Genomic DNA, 23,895 nt, shown 5'->3' on the forward strand with positions numbered 1-23,895 from the left:
TCTATTTATTTATTTAACAAAATTTATATATTGCTCAATTGTAAAAAAAAAAAAAACACCTCTAAGCAGTTTGCAAAAAACATTTTAAAACTTCTCTTCACTGCCTGTTGTTTACAGGTATAGAAGTTTCAAACATTATCACATCTGTACTTGCTAGATATTACAGAGGAGAAAGAGATGCAGGACTGCAGGTTTTGGCAACAGCCAGGCATCTCTGGCGAAACTGAGTTCCACCCTTTCAAGTGGTCTTCATTCAAAATCAGCAGCATGGGGCTGATGGGTGAATTTTGAGAAGTAATGCTTCTTAACTTAATTCTTGTTTGCTATGAACAGCTTTCTTGTTTCATACTACAGAGACTTTACAAGTGCCGTTTTGCCCATCCTTCAGGAGTTTATTTTGAAAGGGCTCAAATATGGGCTTCCTCCTGGCAATGCACTGTTTATCTCCTGTACATGAACAACATGCTTTTTGTGTACTAGATATATGCTATCACTGTACCCTGGGGGACAGGACTGTATTTTCTTCTCTTTCATCAGCTGAAGCCTAGAGCTATTTTCATTTTGCCCTCTAACTCTCAAAAAGCTGATTTACTTTTTTGATGGACTAGAATGAAGTTCTTACTGCGTTTATAGCTCTGAAGGAAAGAAAATAGTTGCAATGTTATGCTGAGCCAAGCTTTAAAATACAACTTTGATTTGTGCAAGTTGTATTTGGATCTTCATTACAACTTTTCATTATAATTAATAACTTCTACATTTACACAGGGTTCTATCCAGCAACACATACTCAGAGTAGACCCATTGATTTAAATGGATGTACTCTGATAATGGCTTAGTTAGATAGAACTCATAGTGCAAAATTTCATGATTGTTTTAGGCAACTCTCTAGAGTTTTGCCTCACCTTGCACTGCCTCCATGAATAATTTAATGTGAAATATGATGTGATATCGAATGGATGATGGTATAGAATTATGCGTGCTCTGCCTTGCACTTTCTGTAGACCTTATCTGCTAGATGTTTGCAAGTTCAGTGTTTAATTTAGACTTAATAAAAAGTTATTGCATATTGATTAAATACCATTGTAAATTAGATAAATACCAACTGCACATTAAAACATATTTGCAGAGTATTAAAAGCCACAGCATAGGTTCATATCCATTTTCTAGTAACAGTTCTATTACAGTTTTTAATCATAAGAGGATGTTTAATAATCAGTATTCAAATAACATACGTTAACAATCCCATTAAATCAAGATTAATTGTGCTATGGGGAATACTAATTTGAAAGGTTACCTATTTTCCCAGCAGATCTGATCTTTCCATAACACCCTTTTTCATTAAAATTGGTGTTAAAGACTCTGTAAATTTGTTTCATGTGTCATTTAGGATGTAGTTACAACACATTCTGAATACCTGAGAAAAAATCATATTTTCCCAATGGTAATATTCTTGCCTATAGTCATTTGATATTATGTAATGTTATCTTTGGTAATAAACATATCACACAGTTCTTTGAAAAGGTTACTCATGTGTTGACATTCAGCTGCTCATTTATTTATTATTTATTTATTAGATTTATATCCCACCCTTTCTCCCAGTAGGAGCCCAGGGTGGTATTTGGATCTGTAAATGAAGCTCTGCTTTTGTACAGGGCCATCGCTCAGTGGTAGAGTGCATGATATGCATGCTGAAAATCCCAATTCAATCTTTAGCATCTCTAGATAGAGCTGGTTGAAACTCTGGAGAGCTGCTACTAGTCAGGGCAGACCATGGATGGGGAATCTGTGGTCCTCCAGATGCTGTTGGGCTAAAACTTCCATCATCCCTGACCATTGGTCATGCTGGCTGGGCTGATGCGAGTCTAGCAACAAATAGTATTCCAGTATTCCATCCCTGGCATAGAGAATACTGAATAAGATAGACAATTGGTCTTGATTCTGTATAAGCAGTAGTGGCTGGCGGGGTGGGATGGGGTAGTGTTGCTTACCTGACTTCCCAACATGGAGGTCGCTGCTGGTTACTGAGAGGGGCAAGACAGTGGGGAGGTTGGTGTGATCCGGGCGTAACAGTGGGGCCAATGCTGAGCCCACACTACACCAACCTTCTGTGCTGCCCCTCTCAGAAACCAGTAGCGACTCCAGCATTGGCAAGACAAATAAGCAGCACTGCCTTGCCCTGCTGACCTCTAGTATGTCTAAGGCAGCTTTCTGCATTCCCTGGGGCGCATGCTGAAGGTCCAAAAATGGCACACTTCTCAGGAAAAAAAAGGTCCATTAAAGAAGTTAGGCTTACCATAAAACAAATCTCCCTGCTACTTTTTCTTTTTGGAAAACAGAAAAATCACTGGTATTTGAGAGAACCTTATAGCAAACCACTGTTCTTCTGTTTTGGTACTTTCTTCTTTTTCTCTCACTCTAGGTGATTCTTCAGTTCTTCTCTTAAGTACAGAACATTGATTTTCCTCCCCTCCTCCCCTTGGTTACTCTCTCTCTTTTAAATCTACTGCAATTGCCTTCATACCCTGCTTGTGGTGATCCAGGATATCTAGTTGAACAAAATTATTGGACTGAATGGGCTTTGGTCTGATCTAGCGAGGCAATTCTTATATTCTTAAGAACTATCTGGAGTTGAGTATCACAAATACAGTCATGTAGTTGTCACAGGATCTCTCCTGCAGCGGGAGGCCTAGGTGCTGATCTTACACTGAGAATGCTTTTCCCTTCGAAGTCCTCTCTGTATCTGAATACTTCTTATTATTTTCCGCCTGACTCTAACGGGTTCATGCTTTCTTTCTGGACCACTGAAACAAAACATCATTTAACCCATTTAATGCCTTGTGAAATTGGAGGGGTTTTTTTTCCTTAAAGAGAAGTATAGAGTTGCAACATATTAAGGCTGCAATTCTATAAACCAGGGTTGGGCAGAAGATAGATTGGTATCTGCTAGTAGATTTCTGGGTTATTTGAAGTCGTTTGGCAAGGATTTCTGACTCCCAATTATTTAACAATACCCCTCTGCCCTTATACGTTGCCCAGAGTGGCTGGATAACCAGCCAGATGGGCGACTAAGAAATTCAATAAATAAATAAATAAAATATTGCTGGAATGAAGAAAGTGTGTGCATGTTAGATTTTTGTGAGGAAAGACTATGAGCTCAGATCATTTTTGGCACTTGAAACTAATTCTTGAGCTCAAAATTCTTTAATTCTAAGAGTGTGCCTTTTAGATCAGGCTCTTATTGGTGGATCTCAGGGTTCTAGTAAAAAACCAAAGTAGATCTTGTAATCTTGAAGTCTTCGTCTCCCTGCTATAGATAGGCACCTACTTTTGAGTAGCACTGTGTAATACTCATGCAAGGAAATACAGAAATAATTTGAAAGCATGAAAAGGTGGAGAACTTGTCAGGAGAGGAAAGAATTACAAGGCACTAAATATAATCTAGGTACTCACTAAATTACTTGAACAATTAGTAAAGCAGCAGTAGTCAATTTGTACACTGTGTGAAGAAAATGTGGCAATAAATAACGAAACACATTTGTAAAACAGGCATAAGTGGAGGGGGAGCCAGTCCCATTTAGCCCAGTGGGATTTCAGAGTAGCCATACATGCAGGATAAAGCTGTATGCCAGGGGTGCTATTTTAGGTTTATCTGGAATGGAGGGAAGATTTCCGGGGGGTGGGCAAGATTCTACGTAAAGTTTAAAGGCCAGTTCTTGCATACAGTCAAATAGAAAAAACAGCGTACATTAAGAGCATTTTATTGTTATACCTTGTAATAATTGCAGTGTTATCAGCACTAATAAATCATTTTCCCCCTCCCTTTTTTATTTTACAAAACATAAAGGATTTGTAATGTTGGCATGTGTAACCAGTACCCAGGCCCTTTCAATAATTACTTGGTGTGTATAGCCAGTGAGCTGACCAGGGATGTGGTCTGAAACTTGAGGTGATGTGGGGGAAAGATGCTTTCCTTCTATAAGTCCTTTATTTCTCTGATGGTTTCATAGGTACGTTGCACTAGGCAAAAATAGAAAGACATAATTTCTTGAGGGTCCTGAGGGTTTTAGTAAGGGTGTTTTGAGTATGAGACTGCCTGAATTAATATGGGTGGCCAGGGACCTTAACAAAAGACCTGTAATGTTCCTTGGTAGCTGAGAATCTCTCTCAGACTTGTGGAATGTTACACTTATCAGAGCTTGAAAGCGACTTCCACCAGCTACTGGGAGGGGAGCAAAGAAACAGTTTGTGGAGTCAATTTTGCATGGTTTGGAGAATTTGGAAAAAGGCCATTTCCTCGCAGACCCCTTTCTATGCTTGTACGCTCAGTTCCTGGTTCAGGCAAGACTTTTGCCATTACATTCAAACTGGCAAAAGATGGATTGTACTTCCTTTCAAACTGGGTTTTGCAAAGCACAGTTTGTACTTTTTATGGATTGGAAACATTACATATGAACTGACTCAATCCGTCTCTAGAGCACTCTCATCCAAAAGAAACCAAACCCTATGTGTGTCACTGGGACTTCTCACCACTTGCAGAAGTGGCAAATGCATAACAATTTGCTGGTACTATTAAAAATAATGCATTCATGGATAAAATAAATCAAATATTGACAATAAACTAACTTGTATGCTAGTTGGAAGAAAGTTGAGACAAATCTGGTGAATGTGCCACAGTCTAGGTTAGAGAACTTTATTTTAGCAGCAGTTAATGGGGGGGGCTAAATAAAGAAGCTCCATGTGTCAGCAAAACAGACCCCTTAACCTGGCACTAAGCCACTGGTAGAATAGCTTGCAGCACCTGCAGTGTATTGCAGTTCTACTGAGATTCATTTATAGCACTTGATAAATATAAAAATAGTATGACCTAGTCCTTGTGGAGGTGCATGCATGCGATTAGCATTTGTCCTGTGTGCATTTACTTCATTGGGAATGACTGGGCTAAGCAGGTTTGATATGGTTAAAAGAATTTGAGTCAGAGGCAGGGGCATGCCAATAGGCCAAGGTAATGTGCAGTGTGCAATCCTATGCATGCCTTTGCGGAAGTAAGTGGGACTTAGGGTAGCCAGTTATGCATTGCCAAAAAAGAGGATACAAATTTGCATAAAAGCTGCATATAGTAAATATGCAAATTTATAAATAATAATGTTGCACGCCTCCCCAATCTCCGAGCGGTGAGACTTCAGGGGTCCCTGCGCTCGTCCTGGGCTTGGTTTCCTTGGGAAGAAGGTCAGCGGAGACTGTGGTGTCTTTATGAAATATGGTTTGTTTATTTACACACATTCCAACCTGAGCTTAGGATGGAGGGGTTCAAGATATCAGCAATCCAATATCCAGCTTTTCCATCAGTCTTACAGGAGGCATCCTAAAGCCATGGTGCAGAGAGCCAGCCTCTCTGCCTGCCTCCAGTTTCCAGCCATTCTCCAACACACTCTAAACACACTCAAAGCACAAACCTCTGCTAGCTGCCAGGAGGCAGGGAAGGCTCTCCTGAAGAGTTTCAATGACAAAAGGGTCTTCCTGGCCCATTCACCAGTTGCTGGGCACCTGAAAGACCCATTAGCAAACTGGCCACTCTATTAGCTTAACCAAAGAAACTCATCTGGCCAGCAGAGCCAGCCCCTCACCCCAAGGCACAGGATTCCAAATCAGAGGCTGGAAAGGGACACACAGGAATCATCCATTCCAACCCCCAAACTCATAACAATAATTATAATATAAATAGAAATAAAATACATCTCCCCATAGTGGAGAAGACGCCAGGTGATGTGTGTTCCTTTTCAGTCTGCTGAACCAGGTTCTGCTAACTATTGATGGGCAACTTCAAAGTGGTGGTTGCTGCTCTCCTATCTTATGGTTCTTTATCTTTAAACCAGACTTGGACTGGACAGCCCTCACGTAGAGGACCATCCTCTGTAAAATAAAGCATATCGGCACCCTAATGGAACTTACTTCCAGGCAGGTTTGTGTGGGATTGTAGTCTTAGATAGTCCTGGTGGACAAAACCATGCCTCTCAAGCTCTTACTGCAACAAAATAAACTATTTTATTGTTTCCACCCAGTTAATGGGCCATCAACCTTTCCCTTAGGTCTAACAAAGACAGTGGCTCCATTCAGATGATCTTCCAAACCATGGAGAGGAGTGTGTATGGGTGCGTATGTATGGGTGAATCTGTAGCTTGGGGAACCTGTGGACCTCCATATATTGTCGACTTCAACTGCCATCAGCTCCAGCCAGCATGACCAATAGTCAGGGTTTATTATGGGAATTGTAATACAGTGGTCCTTGGTCTTGGCTTAGATTATCATAAATAGGCCACAGATGCTTGCACGCACGCACGCACACATTCACGCACGCACGCACGCACACCCCTTCATTTTTCTAAACCAGAGATTGCTGTGGTATCTAAACTATAGTTAACACTTGCCTTCCGCTTCAGGCTTTTGAAGGATTATTTTGAATTCATTTGTTGTTGTTGTTATGTGCCTTCAAGTCGATTACGACTTATGGCAATCCTATGAATCAGTGACCTCCAAGAGAATTCATTTTAGGTACACAAATATTGCCTTTCCTGCATTGGTTTCAATTTCAGGGTAACCGTGGCAAGTTAATGAATAGCTTGCTTTTGTGCAAAAAAAAAAAAAAAGTTTCAGTAAATTAAAGCTTGTACTCTTTTTCCATAATTAAATGAAGAAGAGATGTCAGGGGAGCTTTGCTCAATAGGTCAATATTCTATCTATTAATTAAGACTGTGGAAATGACCTGAAACATTAATCAAAACATTGGGCCAGTGGTCAAGAAAGAAGTGCACATACATTCTTGTTAGGCTGGAGAAAAGGTTTGGGAAGGCATTTCATAGGGCAAGATGCATATTATTAAATCCTATTCATTTGCATGGAAGAGATCATCATTCCCATTTTAAATCAATGGGGCTTTTTAAAACCTCCCCCTTTTAAAATGTTATTTCCCGTATCGGTTGGGCTGTGCCCATACATTATTATTATCATAATCATCGACATCACATCTGCTTCTGTTACAAAGGTAAAGGGCATGACCCATACCATTTTGAGCACACGGCTCTGCTCAGACAGGAGGGGATCATTTCCTAATACCCCCTCCCTCTTCTGCCAACTTTCAGTAGCTTTTTGAAGAGCCATTCATTGGCCTTGAGGACCGGGAAGGGAAGGGGACTGTTGGAATTGAGGGCCAGTGAGGTGGAAGGAAATGGTGGTAAAACCTGGTAGACTCAGTTTCCAGGGTTCTAAAACAGGAGGGGAGTCTTCTTAGACACAAAATACTTCCCCCTAAAGATGGTCACTGTGGGGGTTCACAGAGGCATGCAGCTAATGAACAGATAAGGCCAGACCATAAATCTGCCAGGGAGGAGGAACCAGGGGGTCAGCCAGTGTGCTTTATTGTTTGGAAAGCGCCGAAGGAGGAGGCAGAGAAGTCCTTAACGGAGTCCAAATGTCCAGAAGCCAAGAGATCCGATCAGGCAGGGCAGGGTTCAAAGCACGGGTTCAACAGGAGAGCTGGAGTAAGGTCTGCAGCAATGCTTGATGTTGACTCTAGCAAGGCGTCTCCCTTTCCTTCCAGCCTTTTGTACTCTGCATGCTGGCCCAGGTGCTTCCAATCAGCCTGTCTTCTTGCGAGCTCTCCTGCTCCTTAATCACACTGATTGCCTTTGTTGCTGCAACACCTGTTGGTGTCTTCTCTCTGCTGGGGAAGGGGCAGCCTCCTGGTCGCTTCCTGATTCTGGCAGGCAGGCTCCCTCAGGGGCTTGTCTCTGTCTGGTGAAGGGTCCTGGGCTGTCTCCCTGCTTGTCTCCTCTCCTGAGTCTGCGGTCTCCCATTCCTCTTCCTCCTTGAATGAGTCCTCTGAGGGGAGCATGACAGTCACCTTCCACAAGTTGGAAGGTGATGGCAAAGGAGGGGTCGGAGCTAGCACACACATTCCCGCCACCACCACCCTCACATGTAGTACTTTCTACTATTTGGACTACCTGAAGAGGATTACACAAAGCTGGTAAATCTAAGACTGAGCTGTGCCGCTTCACACTACAGATAGAGGCTCATGTGATAAAACACTTCTCTGTTTACAATAAAAAAGTCCTTGCACATAGAAGACTAGTATGTGAAAAAGAAAGCTAGAATTCTTCTTGACATGCTAGGTTTCTTTATACAGGAAAGCTTAATAAACAACAACAGCAAGAGCAACAATAATGGAATTTGATTCCTTTGTCTAATGTGGTTCAGCCTGGTGCCAGGCTTTTGTATATTTCTGTAATTTACCTTGAAAACTTGTGGCTCTCTAGGGGGGAAACGTTCCTCTAATGCCATTTCACCCTTTTGATTTATGCATTTGTCATCCTGAATATTAAATTGGATCTGGAGTCACATTTTTCAATTAGAAAATGCTCTGGCTCAAAAAGAAATCTACTGAGTCATACTTTAAGGCAAGAGGTACAGTCTACAAAGGACAAGATAAACTAAAGAGCAGAAAAAATGCTATGTTAGTGTTGCATGTCACAGGGCTGGCCCCAGCCATGCCCGGGCCCTTGGGAACCAGCCTGCCCTGGCCCCCGGCACTCCCCTTCTGCGATTCATGGCAGGATTGGTACCGTGGATCGCAGGGCGGAAGATCCCAAGCTGCCTGCCATTCACCTGCTCTACTTACCTTTCTCTGTACTGTTTTTCGGTGGCGCGCACTGCACGCACTGGTTTGCCATCAATCAAGATGGCAGCCGAGGATTCCCTAAGGGGCTGAAGCCTCTGCCACCATCTTGGTTAATGGCACACATGCTGGGATAAGGTCTCTACCTAAAAGGCTTGTTGAAAGAGGAAGGTCTTCAGTAGGCGCCAAACAGATAACACAGATAGTGCCTGTCTAAAATTTAAGGGGAGGGAATTCCAAAGGGTAGGTGCCACAACACTAAAGGTCCATTTCCTATGTTGTACGGAATGGACCCCCTGATAAAATGGTATCTCCAGGAGGCCCTCACATGCAGAGCATAGTGATTGACTGGGTATATAAGGGGTAAGATGATATTTCTTTTTTTTTTAATAATTTTTATTCAAATTTTTCAAAAAACAAACAAAACAAAATAAAAAAAACATAACAATACAACAAAAAATAAAAATAAAATGGTTGACTTCCGATTTATCGCAAATCAGCTATACGTATATAATATACATCAAACCTGTCCCTTAATATATACATACAGAATCCCTTTTCTCCATAGGCTGTCTTAATTAGTCGTCAAATCCCAGTATCATCATTTTATTTTGATCTTTCAACAAAAAGTCTAAGAGAGGCTTCCATTCCTTAAGAAATGTGTCTGTCGATTTTTCTCTAAGTAAACATGTCAATTTATCCATTTCTACTAAGTCCATTAATTTCAATAGCCATTCTTCCATTGTTGGTGTTGATTCCATTTTCCACTTTTGTGCATATAATAATCTTGCTGCCGTAATCATATATAATATTATTCTACCATATTTCTTTTCTATTTGTTTATCCATAAAACCCAATAAAAAAAATTCTGGTTTTGACTGAATATTTATCTTTAGAATTTTTTGCATCGTCCTACCTATCTGTGCCCAAAATGATTTTGCCTTTTTACACAGCCACCACATATGATAAAATGATCCTTCTTGTTGTTTACATTTCCAACAAACATTAGAAACATTACTATACATTTTTGACAACTTTTCTGGAGTCATGTACCAACGGTACATCATTTTATAAAAATTTTCTTTAAGATTATAGCATAGTGTAAATTTCAAGCCTTTTTTCCACATATTTTCCCATTGATCCATTTGTATGTTATATCCAAAATTTTTTGCCCACTTTACCATACACTCTTTTACTTGTTCTTCCTCCATATCCATTTTCAGTAAGAGTTTATACATTTTTGCAATTATATTTTCATCATTTGTACACAATCCTATTTCAAAATCAGATTTACTTGTTTCAAACCCATACATTTTCTTGTCCATTTTATATCTTTCTAACAATTGTAAATAGGCAAACCATTGAAAACTATATCCTTCCTTTATCAGTTTTTCTTTCTCTTTCATTAAATATTCTCCATGTACATTTTCTAATAGTTCTTGATAAGTTAACCATTTCTCTTTTCCAGCCATTTCTCTTCTGTAAAACGCTTCTTGACTTGAAACACATAATGGTATTTTCGAATAAAACCTTGGTTTATATCTATTCCATATTTTCAACAGAGGACGTCTTATAAAATGATTATTAAAGTCTACATTTACTTTTACTTTGTCATACCATAGATATCCATGCCATCCCCACTTCAAATTATGTCCCTCCAAATCCAATAGTCTTTTATTCCTCAATAAGATCCATTCCTTTATCCAGACTAGACAGCAGGCAGCAAAATAAAGTCTCAAATTTGGTAATCCCAGTCCTCCTCTTTCTTTGGTATCTTGTAGTAGTTTAAATTTAACTCTTGGTTTTTTTCCTTGCCATACAAATTTAGAGATATCTTTTTGCCATTGTTTAAAAGGTAAATCAGAGGATATTACAGGTATTGTTTGAAACAAAAACATCATTCTCGGTAGTACATTCATTTTTATCACAGATATTCTACCCATTAATGACAGTTGTAGTTTATCCCATCTTAGCAAATCTTTCTTAATCTCTGTCCATAATTTTTCATAATTATTATGAAACAACTTTGAGTTTTTATTTGTCATAATGATACCTAAATATTTCAACTTTTTCTCTATTGTAAAATCTGTCTTGTCCATTAACTCTTTCTGTTCCCTTAAAGTTAAATTTTTCACCAACATCTTTGTTTTTTGATTGTTGATCTTAAATCCTGCTAACGGTCCAAATTCTTTTAATTTATCCATCAATACATTAATTCCTTCCGAAGGATTTTCTAGTACAATTATCAAGTCATCAGCAAATGCTCTCAATTTATATTCTTCTTTTTTTATCTTTAATCCCGAAATTCTTTTATCTTGCCTTATATCTCTAAGCAGCACTTCTAAGACCAGAATAAATAAAAGGGGAGATAAAGGACATCCCTGTCTTGTACCCTTTTGTATTTCACATGAATCCGTTAAATCTCCGTTAACAATATCTGAGCCTTCTGAGATGTATAAATCGATCTAATCCATTTTATAAAATTGTCTCCAAAATCCATTTTTGGGTAAGATGATATTTCAAGTATCTTGGTCCCAAGCTGTATTGGGCTTTGTACAGCAAAACCAGTACCTTGAACTTAGCAGGTAGCTAATGGGCAGCCAGTACAATTCTTTCAGCAGCGGGGTGACATGCTGGCGATACCCTGCCCAGTGAGCAGTTGCATTGCTGCATTTTGCACCAGCTGCAGCTACCAGACCAACCTCAAGGACAGCTCCACATAGAGCAAATTACAGAAATCCAGCCTGGAGATTACCAGTGCATGGACAACAGTGGTCAGTCATTCCCGGTCCAGAAACAGCCAGGTCACCGGGATGGATTCAGGAGCATGCCCAGACTACAAACCTGCTCTTTCAGAGGGAGTACAACCCCATCCAAAGCAGGCAACTGAGCTGACCAATTATCCAAACTCAAGAACCACCAACTCACGGAACCTCTGTCTTGCTAGTATTCAGAGTAAGTTTATTGGCCCTCATGCAGCCCACCACTGAGTCCAGGCAGTGGTCCAGGGCTTGCACAATCTCTCGCTACTCAGATGTTACAGAGAAATAGCACTGGGTATCATCAGTGTACTGCTGACACCTCACCCCAAACCTCCTGATGACCACTTCCAAAGGCTTTATATAGATGTTAAACAGCATTGGGGACAAGATGATACCCTGCGGCACCCCACAGCACAAGTGCCAGGGGGCCGAAAGACAATCACCCAATATTATTCTCTGAAAACAACCCTGGAGGTAGGATTGGAACCACTGTAAAACAATGCCTCCAATACCCATTTCACTAAGTCAGCCCAGAAGGATACCATGATCAATAGTATTAAAAACCACCGAGAGATCAAGTAAGAATTACAGGGTTACACTCCCCCTGTCCTTCTCCCAATAAAGGTCATCCATCAGGGTGACCAAGGCCAATTCCCATAACCAGGCCTGAACCCAGATTGGAACAGGTCAAGATAATCTGTTTCATCTAAGAGTACTTGCAATTGCTGCTCCACAACTCTCTCAATCACCTTCCCTAAAAAAGCGGTATTTGCAACCGAACAGTAGTTGTCACAAACTAACGCGTGCAGGATGGGCTTTCTCAGGAGGGGTCAGATACCACCACTTTCAGAGTGGCTGGGACCACTCCCTCCTGCAATGACATGTTGACCACACCCTGGATCCACTTGGTCATACCTCCTTGGCAAGCTTTAATAAGCCAAGAAGGACAAGTGTCGAGAGTAAAGAGCTTTGAGATTCAGTTGGTGGTAAGGATTTCTAGGAGTGCAGTTTGCTGGAGGGAGCGTGTAATACCAATCTTGCCTCAGTTGCAACATTTTCTTCTTCCTTTTGCACCTAGTTTGAAGTCCTGACATTGTGTTGTGTTTTTCCCTGCCATGCAGGGCTGGATCTGGGTTTTTGCAGGCCCCTTTGGTACTGTCCCTTTCTTCTTGTTGGTCTAGATCCTGGACCAAAATGGAGAGCAAGTGTTAATTTCTATTGCTTTGCTGATTATGCTGTATTTGTGCCGATTGTGTTTATATCCTTCAAGATTCAATCACTGAACACCCTAAACACACTTACTATGGAGGAAGCTTCTCACACTGAACATGCAATAGGACACAATTCTGGGTAAACATACAAAGGGATTGCATGCCACAGTATAGTAGATATTCAGAAGAGAAAGGAATTCTTCACATAGCACATCATGGCCACATTCATACTTATTCACATTTATTCCACTTTAAATAGTCAGGGCTTTCCCCAAAGAATCTTTGAAAGTATAGGTTGTGAAGGATGCTGAGAGATGTTAGGAGACTCTTATTCAGAGCTACAATTTCCAGAGTGGTTTAACAGTCAGTCCCTTTTCCCAGAGAACTCTGGAAATGATAGCTCTGTGAGGGGAATGGGATCTCCTCTCAGCACCCTTCACAAAGTACACTTCCCAGGATTCTTCAGGGGAGGCCATGACTGTTTAAAATGGAATAATAGTGGAATAACTGTATGGTGTGAATGTGGCCCAGGTTGTGAGACCATAACCCTTTCCTGTTGTTAGCCTCCCTGACTTTAGCTTATTCAGAGATAGACTGCCTTTGAACCTGGAGGTTCCATAAAGCAATCTCACTAAATATCAATTGACAGACCTCTTTCCTTCTTGAGGTTCAGAGGCAGTTTTATGGGCTTACTGGTGCATCTGGTTCCCATTGTGGAAAGCAGGATGCTGGACTAGATGGACCTTTGGCTTCAGCTAGTCCAATTGCTCTATTATCCAAAGGGACTCTTCCCCTCCCCCCACACCTTAAAGAAAATACGATTTCTGGCGGCTTGAATCCATTTTATTTTTTTACTGACCTGTGAACACACATCAGTATTTCAAGAACCCGAGCAAACCCCACTTTCCTGAAGCAGCCGTTTTGTTTTGCAACGAAAAATTAAGCAGGGGAGAGATGCAAAACGCATCTCCCTCAAACAAATGCCTTGACAGTACCAGAGGCCTCTCAGGCGGTTTCCCCAATCAAATAAGCAGTTGATTTGACGTTGCTCAGAAGTGGGAAGACGCCCAAAGGGTACAGGCTGGTTTTGCCAAGCTCTCTTGGTGAGACAATTAGAAGTTAGAAACAAGAAGAGACTGCGGAAGAGACAGCTAGAGGAGGAGTTGAACTCCTGATGCCTGGACAAAACACGATCTCTTACCCAATGAAAAGGATCCGCAAACATGAATTGGAGGAAGGACATTCCCTCTCCTGCATGTAACACAGGCATGGTGCGGAAGGACGGCCTTTTATTCGAACCAAGTCTCCGATGGTTTCCAACAACTGGTATTCAGCAGCATACTGTCTCCCCCTATAGAGGCGGAGCACAGTAGCGATTGATAGCCTTATCCTCCAATAATTTGTCTAATCCTCTTTCAAAGCTGTTCAAGTTGTGGCCATCGCTGCCTCTTGCGGAAGCAAATCCCGTAGTTTAACTATGCGCTGCGTGAAGAAGTACTTTCTTTTGTCTGTCCTGCATCTTCAGCACTTCAGCCTCTCCCTCCTTCCCTCCCTCCCTCCCTCTCTCTCTCTCTCTCTCACACACACACACAGAGCAGTCACCCCGCCCGCCGTGCAAGAGACACCCAGTCACTACAAGGTTTGTGTTGTTTGCCTAAGGACAAACAAAAGGGCTTTTAAAAAAACAAACAGGGAAACATCAGGAGGCACTATAATACCATGGATAAGATTAAGAGAACGCCCCATCACCTTTTCTCGCTGACGGACTTTCCCCCAGTAAATAGTTAAAGAGCAACAGACCTCACTTCTGTCTGGATTAGGAGGGATCTACCCACAGGTTCCTGCTTTCCCTGCTAAGGGCAAGTACCGTCTGAGAGGCTTCCTAGGAAGTAAGAATGGTACAGACTTTCGGATTTAACATTCTTATATTGCAGTGGGGTGCAGAAATAACTGGTCTGTTAAGACTGGTAGTTAAAGAATAAAAGAAAGTCAGGCTTATTACTACACAGAGGTACAGTCATACATACTGAAGCAGCTATGTAGTCTGCACTCAAGAAGCCATTACTAACTAGCTGAGATCAAAGAGAAGGGAGAAAGCGGAGGAGCAAAGCCTGCAGAAGCAACAACCACTTTAGGGGAGGAATCAGCAAGAATAATTTGCCTTCCTGTCTGTTGCACACACACCCCCCCCCCCACTGGTTGAGGTCACTTATAACACACATTTGTGCTTTACTCCTAACAGAGAGGGCATGTGCACTGCTCAAAATTTTAAATGGCTTTGGGGGGGGAGAGCAAGGTCAGTTCCCGTGCGCTGTGGCCATTCACACCTGCTCTCAAATTATCCAACATGCAATGTACCAACTAGTCACCCAAAGTGCTATTGCTATACTGTCTCCATTTCCGGAGCATAGCAGGGAGGATGGCCAGGTGAGTGAGGGTCAGGATCAGGCTGCTGAGGGGCCCCTTTGAACCCCTGTGCCCTTGTGGCCTGTCTGCTGCAGCTGGGCCTGCTATCATCCCTGCCATGAATAATTAATGGATGAAGAAGTATATCATTGGACTATACTGGTTTGTCACTTTTGTAAGCTCTTTTGAACTTACACTTTGATGGGATCTTGTGATTAAGAAATAAACAAAAATCAGCACACTGGGGGAAAAGTCCTCTGCAATATGGGGAGAGGTGGGAAACTTGATGCAAAGTCGCCATATTTGATAGCAGCCGGAGTTGAGTATAAGGTGTAGCTCTACCCCAAGAAAGAGAAAGCTCCAGAGAGTATGCTAGCACAGTAGACAACATGGAAGCTGCAAAGAAGGAACACACGTTTCATTCCTGTTTGGCTTTCTTGATTAGTTGGCTGCCTCAGTTCTTACAATTAAGAACTCTGTTTATAATACTGCTATTAGTGTCTGGCTTTATCCACTTCACCCTTAGATTTCGTGTTAGAACGAAATCCTCTCCTGTGTGGTAACTCTTCATTTAGACAAAAACTCGGCATCTTAAAAGAATTCTGGATACTTGACCTCATGGTCTTGAGCTCAGAGAAGGGCATTTTCTAAGAGGACTATCTTTGTTGTTTAGGACTTTCCTTCCCATCTATCTTTTAAGGTTTTGGATTTCCCTAGTCTTTTTTCTGAGAGGTGAAAGGATATAATTTGTATAATTGGCCCCAGAAGTGAAGTTCAGGTTGATGCTTTTACTTTCCTATTGAGTTTTCAATAAGAGAATTATCTAACTGCAAAGAGCTGAAATGCTTACTTGACAGTTTTGAAATGGCACCTCTGAAGAATTCCTCCTTTTTCTTCATGCAAATGCTATTCACATCACTCCTTCAGCAATTAAAGAGCATTGGGTAGGCCCTCAGTTAAGATAAATTTACCTTTTAAAAGTGTATTCTATCATTATTTAAAATTAAAGCCCCAGAGCAAAATGCATATGCCATTGCCAGCAGCTTTAGTCCAAGCTAAAATTAGCCATGCTGATTAAATGGATTTTGCATAACCTTAACCATTAATCCCTGCTATTGGTTTTTTGCTTTGAAATTCCTACAGCACCAAGAACACAAGGTGGCTTAGGAAGTCACTTTGGAGTGCTATTTTGGTAAGAATAGAGCTGCTGCATAGCCATTAATATTGACAGAATCCTTACAACAACAGCAAAGCAAACGGCTTTCTGATATGTTTTTGGCAAAATAGAGTATAAATTACAGGGGGAAATGGCATTGTATGCAAAGCAGATAGAACTGAGGCCACTGTTAAAAGGATACTGATTTTTTAAAATAAGTTTAATGTTTTAGGTTGCAATTTTTAAACTGCTTAGGGCCCAACTACAGTCTAACTAGCCACTTCTCCAAAGCACAGCTGTCTTCCTACTGGGCAAATGAGATACCAATCTAGAATGGTGGTTGCCAGACTTTTTTGCTCATGGACCACTTGAAAATTGCTGAAGGTCTTGGCAGAGCACTTAATTATTTTTCTGCTTGTTGTAGCAATTGTAATGTGCTACACTAGATGCTGTATGGTTCTTGTATTACAATTTAAATCCCAAGAATTCAATGAAAATACAATGCAATGAAAATATTCCAATAAAGTACAATGAATAGAATGAAAGTATCTGAGCATGTGCAGAGTATCTTTCCTTAATCGCTGAAAAATAAATAAATGGACTTCCTTCAAGTCGATCCCAACTTATGGCGACCCTATGATAGGGTTTTCATGGTAAGCAGTATTCAGAGATGGGTTACCATTGCCTTCCTCTGAGGCTGAGAGGCAGTGACTGGCGCAAGGTCACCCAGTGAGCTTCGTGGCTGTGTGGGGATTCAAACCCTGGTCTCCCAGGTCATAGTCCAGCACTCAAACCACTACACCACACTGGCTCCACTGAACAGCTCCATTATATCACCTCCTTGCACACAGAGATGTGAAAGCTCGGGGGGGAAAATGGAAATTGCCTCCAAGTACTTTGCTTAGCCTAGGTTTTTCAGCAAAAGGACTGAACTAATTTCCCTCTATAAAAAATACATTCCTGGGTTTTTTCTCCTTCTCACCACCATTTCCCCTTATTCTAGCAAACCAATTCACAAAATAAAGATGCCCTTTTCTCTTTTAAACAATGTACCAGAATAAACATTTTTCTCTTTCTCTTGGTGTTGGCCTCCTAATCCTCTCTCCACCTCTGTTCGTCTTCCTCTTGTTGTCCTTCTGCCTCCTGATTCGCTCTCCATCCCTTTCAAGTAGACTTCCAGTCTGTGCCAGAGCAGCTACTGGCACCATTGTTCATCATCACTGTTTCTGTTCTTCAGAGACACCTGTGGACCACCTATGGTCTGTAGACAATAATTTGGGAACCCCAGGTCCAGGACACTGGCCTTGCTAGGAGCTGGGAGATGGATCTCTATACTGCCGTTTTTAGGCACAATACATTTCAGACCCAGTTCAATTTTTTCCTACTCCAGCCCCAACACATGGCATTAGAGTCAAAACCAAATCAGAAGCAGGAATTACTGTATTACTCTGCACTTTTTTTAGATGTGCCCCTAAAATGTTGTAACTGTAAATCTAAAAATATATTGTCTGAATTTCAAGTGTCTGAAAATGTGTGTCATACAAGTAACCCACCAGAGAGCTGGGATTGGCTGTCACTTCCTAGATGGCACATCTGGGTTTGTTGCTGTTATAATATGCAAAACAGCCCAAGGAAATTGTTCCCTGTGTTGCAGAGGCGTAACTGGCCTCAACTAGAAGTTGGCTAGTTAGCGTCACCTGTCTCATGCTGTGGAACACATTTCCAGCAGAGATTTGGCAGGCACTTTTGACTTTAATTTATTTTTGACTTTCAGGCATCTCTTAAATACCTTTTTATGCTGACAAACCTTTGCAACAATTTCACTTTTATTTTTAATTAGCATTCACGTGAATGATTTATTTTTTAAACAGTATTTTATGTTTAAACATTGTACATCGCTCTGATATTTTAGGATCTGGCAGCATAGAAATACTTTCATAAATATAAATAAATAGAGGAGATGACTGAGGATGCGTGCCTGTGCAAAAGCGCTCATGAGTAGCATGACACTTAGAAAAATATTATACAGTAAGATAAGACTGAGTGTGGTGGAGAGAGTGAATCTCATCCACACCCACACTTAATTTGGTGCTGGGCGCTGCCATAGATAGCTTTAAAACTGAATTGAACAAACTCATAGAAGGCAGGTCTAATTGTAGTTGTTACCATTAATTACTCTCTGGAACCTCTAGGTTTAGAGTTCTGAGAACCAGGAGCTGTTGATGCTCTCTGTCCAAATGAGGATAAAACTTGCTGACTTTGGGCACTAATGTTTTCTGTTATCTGGGCTTGATGCTCAGTTACACCCCTTCAGAGCAGGGATTGTATTCCTCTTTTGTGGCCACTGTGGACCTGCAAAGGCAATAACAGTAGCAAAGGCTGGGGTGAGAACTTCTTACATTGGTGGCTGCCCAACACTGGCAACAGCCTCCTCTACCAAGAGTTCTGAAAAATAAGAGCTGCCCGAGCAACTTCTCCAATGAGGTCTTCAAGAGTTAAGGAAGAAAACAGCTGAAACTGTAGTTGGAATTTTAGAATTAAGATATTTATAGAATGTTATGATTGTTGCTTTATTTTACTGTGCAAACTGCTTTGAATACATTTTGTTGAAAAACAATATAGAAATGTTTTAGATAAATAAAAAAGAGAGAGAGACATTATACCTCTGAATGCCTGTTACCAGGGGAGCGGGGACAGACTGTTGCCTTCATACATGCTTGTGGGCTTCCTGAAGCATCTGGCCGGAGGTTACTGGAAACAGGATGCTGGACCAGATGAACTTGAATCTGGTCTGGATTGGGTGGGAAAAGTGATAGTGCTGAGGAGAAAGAGTTTAAAGGAAGGTATTCTTAAAGCCAATACCTCAGTTAACAAAGTAGATGTGTTCCTGGACATTACTTCTTTAATAGAAACTTTGGTACCAGAGGTAGGAATAACATGGGGATAGGTTCCTATACCCACTCATAGATGTGGGGGCAGCTTTAACATCAGCTTCAAAGGGTACCCACCTGGTACCCTTCTTCCCACCTCCCTTCCTTCTCCTCCTCTGAATCGTATTGGATCCTTCCCTCCCCAACTCTTGGAGAAAGCAAGGGATCTCTTTAATGCAAAGGAAACACACAGGCTTGTCAGTTTCACCCTAGCAAAGCAAAGGCACAAGGTTATCAGTTTATTGATAGAAAAGCAAAGGCACATGTTGGTCAGTTTCACCTTAAAACAAAGCTTAAAAATGTATCCATAGCAAAGCATGTTGGTCAATTTCACATTTAAAAAAGCCTTTGTTAAAAGGAGCTTCTTTCCTTGAGGATTTGTTAACTGAGGTATTGCTGTATAAATGGTTTTATACTTAAATCCTGTTCTAAGTGCCCAGTTCCACAATAGCTTTATACAGGTCTTCCGAATAGTGTGTTCTTTTCTTGCGACTTTGCACTGAATGTATAACAAATAATCATGATAAATTCTTTTTAATTTACTTTTTTAAAGTTTGCTTTACATTTTTTTGAACCGTACATTAATGCCTCTTGCTTCCCTGGATGGTGGACTTCAATGTTTGTGTGTGAGAGTACATTTAAAAATTTAAAATATACATATTTATTTTTGTAAACCAAGGGTGGGAATATTTCTCAGCCTGAGGGCCACATTCCATCACGGGCAAGCTTCCAGGGGCCACATGCTACACATGGACACACTCTCACACACTTTGAAGTCCACTATCCAGGCAAGCAAGAGGCATTATCACAGTTATTATTTATTACTAATTATTTGGACAACTTCTGTACCACTTATATTTATACAAATCTCTAAGCAGTTTACAACATAAGTTAAAACATCTTAAATCAACAGCAAATACAACAAAAATCTGAAGAATATCTACATTCTGTAAAACACAAAGGCTAAACAGAACATGCTCTCTAGTGACAAAATAAACATGGCACATCAAAGCCATCTACAAAAATACAAGAAAGATTCATAATATACATAGTAACGAACTGAACACAAGATCAAAAAATAAAATTACTAATAAAAGCCAAGTAAAAAAATATAAATTCAACCTTTTAAAATAACATGATCGATGATTAAACAAAAGAAAATGAACTCACTTCCCAACCACTATATATTAATCTTATCATTAAAGAAAGCAAAGTGATTAAACTGCCAACCCCAATTATAGTAATAAACAGAACTTCGTCTAACTACAGCTGGAAATACCAGAGATACATTCCTGCCAGACAAAATCATTTGAGGTGTGTATGGAGTAGGTCCTGTAAACAGGCAGTCTAGGGTGAGGGTGCGTGTGTGTGGCTTAGGGAGAATCTTAGGAGCTCAGTAGAGAGGGCTGTAATTGGCCTCTGGGCTTGAGGTTCCCCACCCCTTCTCTAAACAATACAAACTTAGAGCCAAACTATATGTGACACTCAGTGGCTGCCGGTGACTCTAAGTCAGTGGGGCAGTGGAATTCCCTCCAGGTTTTAGTCCGAACATTCAAAGAACTGTCCAAAGTGCTTCAGCATTTGGACTAAAACCCGGAGCAGATTTCACTGCTTCACTGACATGAAGCCACCAGCTGCCACTGGTACCACTTAATGCATCTTAATGCATCACTTGTAGTTGCATGAATCTTTTAAAAAAAATGGTAAATAGCAGGGTGGATTTTTTTTAACCATTGCATCTCAAGTCTCAGCTAAAATTGCCCCTCTCTGAAGCTGCTAGGCAGCTCCCAGAAGGAAGCTCTCATTGGTGCATATGTAGTTTTCCTTTAAAGTACACAATTTAAGAAGAGGAAGAGAGGGAAAGGTGGACTATTTGGGCCAGAAGGAGGGAAACATATAAGACAGAGATGCCTCTGAGATTCTTAGCCCCCAAGCTCAGCTTGCAAAGTTCAGTTCCTAATGAATGCTTCATATACAAAGCAAGCAATATGAAGCTCAGTGTTCTTCTCTGGCTTGGATTTTAATCCCATCACTCCACCCATTTGGCTTGCTTACTTTGCTGTGGATGCTATTACAGTGGCAGAGAGAAGGAGGTCTCTCCTCTTTCCTCCTCCCAAAAAAATCTGATGCCTTGCTCTCTGCCATGTCAGTTCTGAGGGTGAGAGAGAAGAGCTTCTTCCCTTCCTCTCTCCTCTGGAGTTGTAAATCAAGTAGGCAAATGAATGGGTAGTAGGTGGTGGGTCAGAGGGTGTTTTGAAGCTCTTGGAAGGTTGGGGGAATCCACTGGGCCTCCAATTGGCTGCGATATTCAGTGTAACATAAATTGGCTTTGAATAAACCAAGGTATTTCCTAGCCTTTTGATAGCTCAGTTTATTCTAAGAATTTTGTTCTGTCCCTAATATAGGGCAAGTATGTTACAATTAAGGCAAGGGAAGGCAATGTAGAGCAAGAACTTCACGACAAAGGGAAATGGGGAAAGATTGGTGGTATGAGGGAGGCATACAAAATTAATGCTTGTAGTTTGTCTTCCAATTGCCTTTTCTGGTTTGAAAGTCCAGTTGGTTATCTCCATCAGAATTAATCAAAGCTGTCTGTTTTATGATATCTGTATACCAAAGTAAGTATATCTGTATACTATTAGCTGTTTAATAGCTCCTCTTCCCAGCTGTGGAGGTCTTATTTTATTTTATTTTTGCAACTAAGGCTCCACACACAAGTGTTTCTTGATACATCTCAAAGCTCATAGTGCAAAACATGCACCAATGGAGAATTTACTTACTGTATTACTGATCCTCCTCCCCTAAAATCTCTGGAATAATTGCAAATGGATTTCAGGGATTAACTGGTATTTCAGCTCCTTCCCTTCAGTTCCTTTTAGAAGAGTGTCAAATGCTAAGCTATTATGGAGAGACAATTATTATAGATCTCTACCACTTCAGTTTTGCCCTCCAGAATACTTGAAGAAATCAATTAGTAGGAAAATTATTAATTAATTGAGCACTTAATGTTCTGACTTTTTAAAATATCAATTAGTGCTTTTGTCCTCCATGTTCAGAGCATTACTTAATTGTTTTAGACATCACTTTATCAGTAATGAACCCGAATGAATTGACAGTTGTTCTCTCTCTCTCTCTCTCTCTCTGTATATATATATATTCAAAATTGATCTATACAACTTGCTTGAATCCTTCAACATCATTGATCATGTCATGTTCTGCTGAATAATTGGCTGGTAAAATTGGGTTTTTAGAAACCAATGATTCAGTGGTTCATGGGTCAATTCAGTAAGAAATTGAACTTTGTGTGAGCAGAGGTTTTTCTTGATTTTTCCACTGTCATTTCAAATGGTAGCATTGAGAATGTCACATTTCTGGATGACATATTTTTCCACTATACAACATTGTTACATATAGTATTTAAAGTGTACTGTACTGCTGAAATGTTGGAGTGTAGCAGTCTAAATTATATTGCATGACAGTGATTGGCTGACCTTCTCTAAAGTCAGAGAGATGCAGGTCAGACAGAAGGGTCACTGGCTTCCATTTGTCAATCTCTTTAAATCCTAGAGGGGATCAAGTTAGGCTTAAGGCCCAAGGGGAGGAAAAGAAGTAAGACCCTGAGGAGGCAGCAAGTGGAATGAACTAGAGTGAGAAAGGGTGGTTGGAAGAGAAAGTTCTCTGGAGGATTGAGGATGAAAGGAGAAGGCTAGAGAGAGGAGTCTGAAAGGCGGGTCACTAATCTGTCTCATCTTCTCCCTTCTGTCTCAATTAGGGGATTATAATTCTGACTTTGTCAGTATTTGCAGGTCTTTCCCGAGGAATATTGAAACATGAATGTGTACCACTTTGGATGTTTTAAATGTGTAAATGCTACTACTATCAACAGTTTCTCAGGAATCAAACCTTGGCATCAAATATCTTAGAAGGTGAGGTGCACTGCCAATAAATATCTTTCCACACATTTCTAAAATAGTTCTGCCCCAGTGAGTTTGAGCTGAGAAATCAGATTAGATAATCTGCTTGATGATTTGGTATGTACATGTAAACCTTGCGTTGGCACCCAGGGCTGGGTTCAGTGTTTAGGGGATATTCTTATATTACATTACAGCTCAAGCCCCTACCCAGGAAACCTGGCACTCCAGGTTGGATGTCTGAGTAGCAGTCTTCCCTCAACACACACATATCCTAATGTGCAAGCAATTATTTTTATTCAGCTAACAAACAACCATGAATCAACAACATATTAGCAATACAGGGAAAAGGACAAAAAATCTTTTAGTCCAACACATCCCACCTTTCTCCAAGGTCTAGCTATGCCAAAGGTAGTCTGTACCCTTAGGCCTTATTCACAGTCAGTTTGGGGACGCAGCCATTAAGTGGGTTCTTCTAGACACAGAATTTGACAGTTTTGCAATTACTACATTTATACCCCGCCTCTCCCTTCATACCAGAAACCCAAGGTGGCTTGCATATGGTTCCCAGGCAGTCTTCCCATCCAGGCTCTGACCAGACCTGACCCTGCTTAGCTTCAGGAGGGTGCTGGCCTCATGTGCCTTCAGGCCATAGCCTGGGACCATCTTGTTCCAGCAGGTGGCAGCAGAAGGCTGCAGCAGCAACTGGGGCGCTTTGCAATCAGGAACTCCAGCAGGTGGCAGCAGAGAAACTGTAACTGGGACACATTGCAGTCAGGAACTCCAGTAGGTAACAGCAGAGAGGCTTCTGCAACTCTATTGCTCTAAGAGAATAGAAATTGCTAAAC

This window comes from Rhineura floridana, chromosome 9 (assembly GCF_030035675.1).
Source record: "Rhineura floridana isolate rRhiFlo1 chromosome 9, rRhiFlo1.hap2, whole genome shotgun sequence".
In the NCBI taxonomy this organism is placed as follows: domain Eukaryota; kingdom Metazoa; phylum Chordata; class Lepidosauria; order Squamata; family Rhineuridae; genus Rhineura; species Rhineura floridana.